General features: G+C 39.3%; 1 protein-coding gene across 1 annotated transcript in view; it reads left to right on the top strand.

The window, feature by feature from the left end:
• Window positions 1-13763, top strand: part of LOC139184504 (ras-associated and pleckstrin homology domains-containing protein 1-like) — a 73865-nt gene that overhangs the window by 26274 nt on the left and 33828 nt on the right. Inside the window, exon 4 of the mRNA XM_070794434.1 lies at window positions 3148-13498. The gene's annotated coding sequence lies outside the window, so the exon portion shown is untranslated. The remainder of the gene's footprint in view (window positions 1-3147; window positions 13499-13763) is intronic.

Here is a 13763-nt window from a genome sequence, read left to right as displayed (position 1 = left end):
CATGGTGGTGTATCCAGAGTGGAGATGTCCAATATTAAAAAGATGGGTCTGGAGCTCAGAGAGGAGTGCAAATTTTAAATGCAAACTAATTTATACTGACAAATATAGAAATGAAATTTTATGTCACAATCTTAGCATGGAAGGTTTATTTTTCAGAAAAAAATAGTAAAAGTTATAGCAAATAATTCTGAAACATTTCCAGCAAAAAAGTTGATAAAATACATTGAAACCACCTCTTCCAATTTTAAATTTGCTTGATCATTCTGAAGACATTTTTTATACTTCTTTACATTGATAATATTTTTTGTTTATTTTTAAAAATTTAGGCTTAACATTTTTTTGATTGGTTATATGTAAGGACTAGTTCCCAAAATATGAATGCACAGGCATACTTTTGAAATGTCAGTTCAGTTCCAGACCATGGCAATAAGATAAATATCACAATAAAGCATTTGCAGAAATTTTTTTGTTTCCTAGTACATATAAAAGTTATATTTATACTATAGTCTGTAAGTGGATGCATGCTCAGTCTCTCAGTTGTGTCCTACTCTTTGCGACCCCATAGACTCTAATCCATCAGGCTTCTCTGTCCACAGAATTTTCCAAGTAAGAATACTGGTGTGGGCTGCCATTTCCTGTTCCTGGGGATCTTCCCTGACCCAAGGATTGAACCCATGTCTCCTGCATCTTCTGCATTGGCAGGAGGATTCTCTACTATTGTGCCACCTGGGAAATCATACTTAGTCTGAAAGTGAAGTGAAAGTGTTACTTGCTCAGTTGTATCTGACCTTTGTGGCCCCATGTACTATAGCCTGCTAGACTCCTTTGTCCCTGAAATTATCCAGGCAAGAATACTGGAGTGGGCAGCCATTCCCTTCTCCAAGGGATCGTCCCTGACCTAGGGATTGAACCTGGGTCTTCTGCATTGGAGGCAGGTTCTTTACCATCTGAGTCACCAGGGAAGTCCTATACTGTAGTCTATTAAGTGCTAAATTGCATTATGTCTTTAAAAAAAAAAAACACACACAAAGTGCATACCTTAATTAAAAATATTTTATTACTAAAAAATGCTAAACATTGTCTGATTCTTCAACAAATCATAATCTTTTTGCTCATGGAAGGTCTTAGTTCCATGTTGGTGGCTTCTGACTAATCAGGGTTGGTGGTTTCTGAAGACTGGTGAGAGTGTGGCTATTCCATAAAATAAGATAAAACGAAGTTTGCTGCATTCATTAACTCTTCCTTTCATGGACGATCTTTCTGTAGATGCAATGCAGTTTGATAACATTTTACCCACTGTAGAATTTTTTTCAAAATTGGAGTGAGTCAGTCCTCTCAAATCCTGATGCTGCTTTATCAACTAAGTTTATGCAATACTCTAAATTCTTTGTTGTCATTTCAACAGTCTTCACAGCATCTTCATCAGGAGTAGATTCGATTTCAAGAAACTGTTTCTTTGCTCATCCATAAAAAGTGACTCCTCATTTATTAAAGTTTTATCATGAGATTGCAGCAATTCAGTTAACATCTTCAGGCTGCACATCTAATCCTAATTCTCTTGCTCTTTCCCCCACATTTGCAGTTACTTCCTCCACTGAAGTCTTGAATCCCTCAAAGTCATCTATGAGGATTGAAATCAATTTCTTCCAAACTCATGTTAATGTTTATATTTTGCCCTCTTCTCATAAACCATGTATGTTCTTAATGGCATCTAGAATACTGAGTCCTTTCCAGAAGATTTTCAGTTGACTTCGCCCAGAAGAATGACTATCTATGGTAGCTATAGCCTTATGAAATGTATTTCTTAAATAATAAGACTTGAAAGTCAAAATTACTCCTTGATGCATGAGCTGCAGAGGAAATGTTGTGTTAGCAGGCATGAAAACAATCTTAATCTCATTGTTTATCTCTATCAGAGCTCTTGGGTGACCAGATGCATTGTCAGTGAGCAGTTATATTTTGAAAAGAATCTTTTTTCCCCCCCTGAGCAGTAGGTCTCAGTAACAGGCTTAAAATATTTAGTAAACCATGTGTAGACAGATGTACTGTCATACAGAGTCTGTTGTTTCATTTACAGAGCTGAGACAGAGTATATGTAGCATAATTTTTAAGGATCCTAAGATTTCTGGAATGGTAGATGAGCACTGGCCTCAACTTAAAAGTCATCGCTACATTAACCCCAGGTTTTGAATTTTGACTTCTCCTCTCTAGCTGTAAAAGTCCAAGATGGTAACTTCTTCTAATACAAGGTTTTATGTATAAATGAAAATCTGTGTTTAATAGAGTCACCTTTGTTAATTATCTTAGCCAGATCTCTGGATATCTTGCTGTACCTCCTACATCAGTACTTGATGCTTCACCTTGCACTTTTATGTTATGGAGATGTAAACCCCATGAACCAACTTCTGCTACGTTCAAGCTTTTCCCCTCACCTCTCTTAGCCTTCACACAATTGCAGAGTTAGGGCTTTCTTTGGGTTAGGTGTCTAAAGAGAATGCTGTAGCTGGTTTGATCTTACATTCAGACCACTTAAACTTTCTCCATATCAGCAATGAGCCTCTTACTTTCTTGTCACTCATGTGTTCAGTGGAGTTGCAATTTTAATTTCCTTCAAGAACTTTCCCTTTTCATTAAAAAATTAACTATTTGGTACACAAGGCTTCCCTGGTGGCTCAGATGGTAAAGAATCTGCCTGCAATGTGGGAGACCCAGGTTTGATCCCTGGGTTGGGAAGATACCCTGGAGAAGGGAATGGCTACTGCTTCCAGTATTCTTGCCTGGAGAATCCCATGGACAGAGGAGCCTGGCGGGCTGCGGTCCATAGGGTTGCAAAGAATCGGACATGACTGAAGGATTTCATTTTCTTTCTTTCAGTGGGGAAGGACTAACTTTTGACCTATACAGGCTTTCAACGTACTTTCCTCTTTAAGCTTAATCATTTCTGGCTTTGATTTAAAGTGAGAGACCTGCAACTCTTCCTTTTACTTGAAAGCTCAGAGGCTATTGTAAGGTGATTAATTGGCCTAGTTTTAATTTATCTCAGTGAATAGGAAGGCCTGAGAGGAGGGACAACAGACTGGTTCCAAATAGGAAAAGGAGTACGTCAAGGCTGTATATTGTCACCCTGCTTATTTAACTTTTTTGCAGAGTACATCATGAGAAACGCTGGGCTGGAAGAAGCACAAGCTGGAATCAAGATTGGCAGGAGAAATATCAATAACCTCAGATATGCAGATGCCACCACCCTTATGGCAGAAAGTGAAGAGGAACTAAAAAGCCTCTTGATGAAAGTAAAAGAGGAGAGTGAAAAAGTTGGCTTAAAGTTCAACATTCAGAAAACAATGATCATGGCATCTGGTCCCATCACTTCATGGGAAATAGATGGGGAAACAGTGGAAACAGTGTCAGACTTCATTTTTTTGGGCTTAAAAATCACTGCAGATGGTGATTGCAGCCATGAAATTAAAAGACGCTTATTCCTTGGAAGGAAAGTTATGACCAACCTAGATAGCATATTGAAAAGCAGAGACATTACTTTGCCAACAAAAGCCCATCTAGTCAAGGCTATGGTTTTCCCTGTGGTCATGTATGCATGTGAGAGTTGGACTGTGAAGAAAGTTGAGTGCTGAAGAATTGATGTTTTTGAACTGTGGTGTTGGAGAAGACTCTTGAGAGTCCCTTGGACTGCAAGGAGATCCAACCAGTTCATTCTAAAGGAGATCGGTCCTGGGTGTTCTTTGGAAGGAATGATGCTAAAGCTGAAACTCCAGTACTTTGGCCGCCTCATGCAAAGAGTTGACTCATTGGAAAAGACTCTGATACTGGGAGGGATTGGGGGCAGGAGGAGAAGGAGACGACAGAGGATGAGATGGCTGGATGGCATCACTGACTTGATGGATGTGAGTCTGAGTGAACTCCAGGAGTTGGTGATGGACAGGGAGGCCTGGTGTGGTTCGATTCATGGAGTCGCAAAGAGTCGGACACGACTGAGTGACTGAACTGAACTGAACTGAGGAGAGGGAGAGAGACAGGGGAGGGCAGATCAGAGGCAAAGTCATAATACACATATTTATCCATTAAGTCTGCCATCTTTATGTTGTTACTGTTTGTGGTGGCCTCAAACAATTACAACAGTAATATCAGAGATCACTGATCACAGATCATCATAACAAATATAATAATAACCCAAAAGTTTGAAATATCATGAAAATTATCAAAATATGACACACAGACATGAAAGGAATAAATGCTGTTGGAAAAATAGTGAAGATTTGCTTCCTGCAGGGTTGCCAAAAATCTTTAGTCTGTAAAAAACACAAGATCTGTGAAGCACAATTAAATGAAGTGCAGTGAAACAAGGTATGCCTGTAATTCAGATTGGAATAATCTATGAATTCAACCTTGGAATAATCTATTGAAGCAAATCAGAGAACTACATAAAAAACACTCAGAAACAATGGCAGGAGAAGGCATTTGCCACATAATATCCCTGATAAGAGTTTCTTCTGAAGTTTCTGTTTATACGTGCATCTTACTAAGTGAAAAAAGACAATTACTAAGAGCAAGACAATATCGTTAGAAAAGTATCTAAAAGTAAGGCCTTTCTGAATGAGGAATACTTTTCTTCATGGTTGCTCATTTCTGTGTGCGTCTGTTTTGATTATTCAGTTCATCTAATAGTCACTCAGGTCTGGGGAGGCGTCACAAATAGCTGTGAAAAGAAGAGAAGCGAAAAGCAAAGGAGAAAAGGAAAGATATAAGCATCTGAATGCAGAGTTCCAAAGAATAGCAAGAGACAAGAAAGCCTTCCTCAGTGATCAATGCAAAGAAATAGAGGAAAACAACAGAATGGGAAAGACTAGAGATCTCTTCAAGAAAATTAGAGATACCAAGGGAACATTTCATGCAAAGGTGGGCTCGATAAAGGACAGAAATGGTATGGACCTAACAGAAGCAGAAGATATTAAGAAGAGGTGGCAAGAATACACAGAAGAACTGTACAAAAAAGATCTTCACGACCAAGTTAACCACGATGGTATGATCACTGACCTAGAGCCAGACATCCTGGAATGTGAAGTCAAGTGGGCCTTAGAAAGCATCACTGCAAACAAAGCTAGTGGAGGTGATGGAATTCCAGTTGAGCTATTTCAAATCCTGAAAGATGATGCTGTGAAAGTGCTGCACTCAATATGCCAGCAAATTTGGAAAACTCAGCAGTGGCCACAGGACTGGAAAAGGTCAGTTTTCATTCCAATCCCAAAGAAAGGCAATGCCAAAGAATGCTCAAACTACTGCACAATTGCACTCATCTCACACGCTAGTAAAATAATACTCAAAATTCTCCAAGCCAGGCTTCAGCAATACGTGAACCGTGAACTTCCTGATGTTCAAGCTGGTTTTAGAAAAGGCAGAGGAACCAGAGATCAAATTGCCAACATCCACTGGATTATTGAAAAAGCAAGAGAGTTCCAGAGAAACATCTATTTCTGCTTTATTGACTATGCCAAAGCCTTTGACTGTGTGGATCACAATAAACTGTGGAAAATTCTGAAAGAGATGGGAATACCAGACCACATGACCTGCCTCTTGAGAAACCTATATGCAGGTCAGGAAGCAACAGTTAGAACTAGACATGGAACAACAGACTGGTTCCAAATAGGAAAAGGAATACGTCAAGGCTGTATATTGTCACTCTGCTTATTTAACTTTTTTTGCAGAGTACATCATGAGAAACCCTGGGCTGGAAGAAGCACAAGCTGGAATCAAGATTGGCAGGAGAAATATCAATAACCTCAGATATGCAGATGCCACAACCCTTATGGCAGAAAGTGAAGAGGAACTAAAAAGCCTCTTGATGAAAGTGAAAGAGGAGAGTGAAAAAGTTGGCTTAAAGTTCAACATTCAGAAAACAATGATCATGGCATCTGGTCCCATCACTTCATGGGAAATAGATGGGGAAACAGTGGAAACAGTGTCAGACTTCATTGTTTGGGCTCCAAAATCACTGCAGATGGTGACTGCAGCCATGAAATTAAAAGATGCTTATTCCTTGGAAGGAAAGTTATGACCAACCTAGATAGCATATTGAAAAGCAGAGACATTACTTTGCCAACAAAGTTCCGTCTAGTCAAGGCTGTGGTTTTTCCAGTGGTCATGTATGCATGTGAGAGTTGGACTGTGAAGAAAGCTGAGTGCTGAAGAATTGATGCTTTTGAACTGTGGTGTTGGAGAAGACTCTTGAGAGTCCCTTGGACTGCAAGGAGATCCAACCAGTCCATTCTAAAGGAGATCAGTCCTGGGTGTTCTTTGGAAGGAATGATGCTGAAGCTGAAACTCCAGTACTTTGGCCACCTCATGTAAAGAGTTGACTCATTGGAAAAGACTGTGATGCTGGGAGGGATTGGGGGCAGGAGGAGAAGGGGACGACAGAGGATGAGTTGGCTGGATGGCATCACCAACTCAATGGATGTGAGTCTGAGTGAACTCCGGGAGTTGGTGATGGACAGGGAGGCCTGGCGTGCTGCAGTTCATGGGGTCGCAAAGAGTGGGACATGACTGAGCAACTGAACTGAACTGAATAGTCACTCACTCAACAAATAGTTAATGAGTGTCTGTTATGTGACATGCACTCTTTTACGCTCTAAATGTATTGGTGACAAAATAGTAAAAGATCCCCATCCTCATGGCTGCTATATTCTAGGAGGAGTAGCAATTTTTGTTGTAAAGTTAATCATATTATAGAAAAAACATGTAAAAGAAGTTATTTTAAAATTGAACATATTTCATATTTTATACTATACCCTCAAATATACAAGGTTTGTTGTTGAGTTGCTCAGTTGTGTCCAACTCTCTTGCAACCCCATGGACTGTAGTCCACCAGGCTCCTCTGTCCGTGGGATTCTCTAGGCGAGAATACTGGAGTGGGTTGTTATTTCCTTCTCCAACACAAGATTTAGCTTATGAGAAATCAATACCCCATCATATAAAGACTTCTAAAAAAATTTTTGTTACATGAATGAATCAATAATGAGACCATTTCCTCAAAAATCATAAACTGAATGCAGAGTTATTTTCATCTTAAATAAAACTTGGTAGATTTAAAGTATAAGTTTCAAGAAACAGACATAGACACCGGAATAAGGCATGTCAGGTTTGGGTTACTAATTTTGCTATTCCCGTATTAAATGAGTCACCCTAATTCACAGTTGGAGAGCTAGATGTGGTTATATACCAAGGCATAGTTGAAAGTTTTATAAAAACATCATAAGCCAAAATTTAGTATCGTTATGATGGCGGTTTTAGGATTTTAATTTGACACTCTAGTCTCAAATTGTGTTTGATGTGGTTATAACCAAGGCAGTGTTGAACTGAAAATTTCAGAACAAATTCAAAGAGTTATCAGAAACATAATCAATATAAAGGCAATGTTAGGATTTTAAAATCTGGCACCTAATCTTAACTTAGCACTTGAAATTTAACAGTGAAGTATTAGACATGCTTATAAAACAGTGTTACTGATTTTGATGTATACTTTGTGAGTACAGTTTGAGGTTCATCTACGTGGGGTTCCTGATGGAACATTTGATATGAATCCAGTCATAGAGGAGATGGTCTAACCAATTCAGATTGTTGAATATTCTCCAGGAATACTGGCAGGACTCTTTAAAGGATCCGGAGAAGAGAGAATGTAGGTGGCCATGCTCTGATGGCACCTCCCATCTTGTCTCTGACCCAACCCATAAGACTCTGTGGTAGTCAGGGTGATATGTGCCCGTGATGCACACCCGTACTGCTGTTTGGGGTCATCTTCCAGGGCTATGTGGGAAGAGAAGACTAATGGGAAGACATTTCTTCTAAGTTCAATCTGAACATTCTTAGAGAATATCACAAAGGCTTGCTTTCAGGTTTTTAAAAATAATTTTCCATTTTCATGTATTTACTTCTGATTTTGTATATTTACAAGTTAATTTTATTTTGTTTGTAGTTACTAGGGTCTGAATCTTGTGGTATTAATACTCCATGATTCAAATGAGCAAAAACGTGCTTCCTGTTACAAAATGGGGAGTGAATAATATAGAAAAGTAATATTTTCCTCATAGGACCATTCCATTTTGTACAGTCTCTTGAATTCTAATTCCCACCTGTTCATGGGCTATAACTTTAGTAATATTTTCTCAAAGTAGATTTTGCAAGTCTATTTTTCTTGATCTAAAGACATAAAGCTCAAAGTTCTTCTTGGAAAGAGAATTAAAAACATTTTAGTTACCCTTATCACTTAGAAAATCACATGTCAGTCAAAACTTACATGTCATACTGAAAAAGCAAAACTCAGATGCTGTCTGCTCAGAGAGAGATTTCTTTGCTGTTACACAACCCACCAGGTATTTGAAGCCCATGAGTAATGTGCTTCTCCTTTGTTTGTAGAATTGTTCTTGGTTGGAAGGACATGCAGAGGAAGTGGTGAGTGGTAACATCCCTGCCTGGAAGGAGCCCTAAGAATTGCCTGAACTGTACCTTTCTGTTTGCTCCTCTGCCCTGTGGAGTAAGTGGGGCGAAAGAGTTTGGGCCAGGAAGCAATTGCTTCTTTTATTCTCCTTCATTTGTATGTCCTGTCTGGGGATTTGGCAAAAAAAAAAAAAAAAAGACTCATTCTCTGACCTTGTTTTGAATGCCCTGGTGTTGATATATTTTCCCACATTCCAGAGGAAAAAAATTAGAATGCTAAAATGTAAAAGTGTAAGAAGTCAAAAAAGATGAGATGTGGGCATACCAAGTGGAGGTCCAGTCCTTTAAAACATTACTGGCAGAAGTAGACTTAAAACAGGGTTTAAAGTTAGATAGACCTGAGTTTAAATTCTACTTCTCAATGTATGGCAAAACCACTACAATATTGTAAAGTAATTAGCCTCCAATTTAAATAAATAAATTTAAAAAATAAATTCTACTTGTTTTATTATTTTGCTGAGTTACTTTGGCCAAGTTATTTAACCTCTTTAACATTCCATTTCCTCATTCGAATAAACGATAATATTAGTATATCCTTCCTCGAGGATAAATATTAGTTGAAATTGTATATGCACATTTTAGCATCAGTCAGTCAGTTCAGTCGCTCAGTCGTGTCCGACTCTTTGCGACCCCATGAATCGCAGCACGCCAGACCTCCCTGTCTATTACCAACTTTTAGCATAATGAGCTCCTACTAAGTGGAAGTTAGTATTAATACATCCTAGGACAAGAAAAAAGGCATAGAGAATGAATAATGTTTCATTAAAAAAATATTAATAGATGGATTATTTGTGGGCAAACAATTTAGGATTGAATTTTCAAGGAGTCATCTCTTTTACCAGGTGTAGTTAGGTTTGCTCTGCTGGTAATAAGGATATATCTAGTTACCTTCTTCAACCAGAGTCATGGGGCACAAGTTAATGAATAAGATTCAATGTATTTACTGAGCATTCTAAATTTTATGCAATCATTTGTATACCACTTTCACAATGTTCGTCCTATTCTTAGAGCATCTAGTATATGCTTTTCTTAATATTTTTCCTCAGTTTGACTCACACTTTCCTCAACTTCTTTTAAATCTCATTTAAGCAACATTAGCTGTAAAATCATGGGTTTGCTATGCACGTTATATTTTTTTAATACACTCTGAAAACATGCACTTGAGGAAAGTTCCTCCTATAATCCATGGGCCACTTAAAATCATCTCAAGCACCTCCAGTGCTATGTTACTGTAGTTTGGAAAATATTGACACATGTGATCTTCCTTAGTCCTTGTAACAATTATTTGAGGCAAAAAGAGAAGGCATAATTATTCCCATTTCTAAGATGAGAAAATCAGGTTCATGGATACAATTTTACAGCCAGTAAATTTCCAGAAATGGGCCTGGTAACTCATGGTTTCTCCATATCAACCCAATGCGTCTACTGTACTGCGAATGCTTCTAAGGAAGACAAATTTAGAACTAAAAGTAAAGTTTTCTTTTTTTATTTAGATATGACTATTTTGGAATTTGGTGGTAATTTGAATAGCAACCAGACAGAAAATAATTAGCAAACAGAAACACTGAGAATAGATTGCCAAGTGGTGGTCGGCAGCATCTCAGATCGTTTCAGATTGGCTCAGCCTTCTAGGAGTCATGCCTGTGTAATTCCCTCCACTTGAATAATTTACTTTGAACCAATAGAATGTGGCAATTTAGAGAAGATATCATTTGCCTGATTATAAAAGTTTATAAAATATCGTAACTTCTATCTTGCTAGAAGACTCTCTCTCCTGCTGATTCTGATGAAGAAAAGTTGCCATAGGAGAGAGGAACTGAGGACAGTCTCCAGCTAAAGCTGGCAGGGAACTGAAGGCCTTTGTTCACCCTCTCTCAAGGAAATTAATCCTGCCAACAGTCAGGTATATTAACTCGGAAGCAGCGCCTTCCCTAGGTGAGGCTTCAGATGAGACTCCAGCCCTGCTGGACACTTTCACTGCAGGCTGGTGAGAAACCGTGAAGAGGAGGACCTGTCACACCATCCCCAGAATCCTGGCCCACAGGCATTTTAAGCCATTCATTTTGGGGAGGGGGTGATTTAATTGACTATTCAGCAACATGTAACATGAGTCCGTTGGGGTCCTTTTTAGAAGTGACTCGATGAGGTGGGATGTGTGTGGGCCCCAAGTGTTTGCAGTTCTGATGGATTGTGATACCTAACACTGGACACCTTTTCTACCTCTTTTATTCTCCCATTCTTTCCTCTTTGCCCTCTCTTTCCCTCCTCTTCATTTCTTCTACTCTTTCCTATGTTTTTAATTAATAGAGCAGTTGGAAGCTTAAAGACAATAGTAACACTAAAGAGAACTCCCATCTGTAAAACATTATCATGGAACCTTGCTACAGTGCCTTGCCCTGGGCTTCATATGCAGGTTTCATGTGCATATGTGGGATGTACTTGACAAAGCTTCAACTCTTGCTATTATTTAAGCATCATGGATTGTTTCATTACTGTCCATTCCATTTTGTTTTCAGTTTTCTATTTGTGAGAGTATGTTTATTCCTTGCGAGTTTTGTATAATCATCTTTTCCCTTTTCCTCTGTGTGAGATTTATAGCACTGACCTGTCAGTATCATTTGCTGACTTTGATGTGAAGATGGTTTTTTCTGCAGGTATCCTTTATACAAAATTAACAACATTGAGAATGAGGAAATGACATTGCCTGCTTTACATCATAATGAGTCCCCTTGGATTTTCTATTCACCACATTACCTAAAAGATTTTCACTTTTTTTTTTTTCTTGGCCCTACTGTGCAGTGTGTGGGTTCTTAGTTCCCTCATGAGGGATCAAACCCGTGCCGTCTGCAGTGAGAGAGTGAAGTCTTAACCACTGAACCACCAGGGAAGTCCCCTTCCCCTCCTTTTTCTTTTTGAAAGATTTTTACTTTTAAGCAGTGTTTACTTCTATCTCATACCAGTACTCTTGCCTGGAAAAATCCCATGGATGGAGGAGCCTGGTGGGCTGCAGTCCATGGGGTCGCTAAGAGTCAGACACGACTGAGCGACTTCACTTTCACTTTTCACTTTCATGCATTGGAGAAGGAAATGGCAACCCACTCCAGTGTTCTTACCTGGAGAATCCCAGGGAGAAGGGGAGCCTGGTGGGCTGCCGTCTATGGGGTCACACAGAGTTGGACGTGACTGAAGCGACTTAGCAGCAACAGCAGCAGCATATGCACGAGTTACTAAAGAGAATTAGCCAAGGACCATTCCAAGTGATTCTATCTGTATACATCCTTGAAAATAATCTGAAAGCAGTCCTTGATAAATGGGGGAGGGGTTAGTTGTGTGAAGGGACAGAGTGGGTGGTGGGGAAGGTGTATATACAGACAAATTTGAATCACAGATTCCTCACTGTATGTCAGCAAAATTTAATAATAGCACTACTCCTAAATACACACACACATGTAAATGAATCACATAAAAACTTCCAACAAGTGCTGGCAAGTCAGATGGCAGACTCACCCCGAAACCTGTTTCTCTAATAAAAACCTTGTAATTAAAAACAAGGTTGTCCATAAATTATAACATATAACAACAATTATATGCACTGGTACCAGACTTGATTAGAAAGCTAAAAGTTAGCTTTCTCAGGTGATTTCTTCAACTCGACCATAGGCAACTAGCAGTTATCATCTATACTTGAAGAGTGAGATGCTACCTGGTCCAAATGCTAATACCTATGGACCTTGTTCCAAAAAGAGACTGAGGTGATGCAGTTTTACTCATCTTTTAAGAGCAATACTAGTGTTTGCCGTATATTAATAAAGTTCTTACTATGTGCCAGATACATTGTTAGGCTTGAATGTGCTGTCTCAGTTTATCTTCTTTAAAGTCAGAGAACAGTTTACCATGTTTTATTTATATAAAACTGAGGCTTAAAGTGGTTTACTGATTTTGCTAAGTTTACACAAGCAATGAGTGAGCAAGTCAGGGTTTGGATCTAAGTCTGCCTGATTCCTCAAAGGTACTCTTTCCATCCAAGTTGTGGCCTTGATAAAGGACATGAAATTAGTGAATATATTAGTGAATATATATGTATAGCATATGGCTGTGGCCTTACACCAGACCCTATTGAATGCACGGTAGATTGGATGTGCGTGCTAAGTCACTTCAGTCGTGTCTGACTCTTTGTTACCCTATGGACTACAGCCTGCCAAGTTCCTCTGCCTATGGGATTCTCTGGGCAAGAATGGTGGAGTAAAAGGCCTTTTCTCTGTTCGGTTCAGTTCAGTCGCTCAGTCGTGTCTGACTCTTTGTGAACCCATGAACCACAGCACGCCAAGCCTTCCTGTCCATCACCAACTCCTGGAGTCCACCCAAACCCATGTCCATTGTGTTGGTGATGCCATCCAACCATCTCATCCTCTGTCGTCCCCTTCTCCTCTTGCCCTCAATCTTTCCCAGCATCAGGGTCTTTTCAAATGAGTTAGCTCTCTGCATCAGGTGGCCAAAGTATTGGAGTTTCAGCTTCAGCATCAATCCTTCCAATGAATATTCGGGACTGATTTCCTTTAGGATGGACTGGTTGGATCTCTTTGCAGTCCAAGGGACTCTCAAGAGTCTTCTCCAACACCACAGTTCAAAAGCATCAATTCTTCTGCGCTCAGCTTTCTTTATAGTCCAACTCAAAATTCTCCAAGCCAGGCTTCAGCAATATGTGAACTGTGAACTTCCAGATGTTCAAGCTGGTTTTAGAAAAGGGAGAGGAACCAGAGATCAAATTGCCAACATCTGCTGGATCACTGAAAAAGCAAGAGAGTTCCAGAAAAACGTCTATTTCTACTTTATTGACTATGCCAAAACCTTTGACAGTGTGGATCACAATAAACTGTGGAAAATTCTGAAAGAGATGGGAATACCAGACCTCCTGACCTGCCTCTTGAGAAACCTATATGCAGGTCAGGAAGCAACAGCTAGAACTGGACATAATCTCTGACAAGTCACCCAGGTTTGCTGAGTTTTTGTTTTTGTTTTCAAATTGACAAACACTATCATCTCAATTAGTTATTAGCTAATATGCCTTTCATATTTAAATATTATTCTTCTAGTCTATAGATTCATCTACTCAGGTGCACCAAGCTAACAAGCCTAAGGCAAGTGAACCCTGTAATGTGGGATGCTGTTCCTTTGGAGTTGCCCTGTGGCGGGGGGTCAGTGTCTGAGAATGGATGGAAGTTCCCTGGAACGATAGCACTATTTTTTCATTGTGTTTC

The sequence above is a fragment of the Bos indicus genome, chromosome 8 (genome assembly GCF_029378745.1).
Source record: "Bos indicus isolate NIAB-ARS_2022 breed Sahiwal x Tharparkar chromosome 8, NIAB-ARS_B.indTharparkar_mat_pri_1.0, whole genome shotgun sequence".
Lineage (NCBI taxonomy): Eukaryota > Metazoa > Chordata > Mammalia > Artiodactyla > Bovidae > Bos > Bos indicus.
The sequence above is the reverse complement of the archived record's forward strand: the minus strand, read 5'-3'. Positions and strand labels throughout refer to the sequence as shown.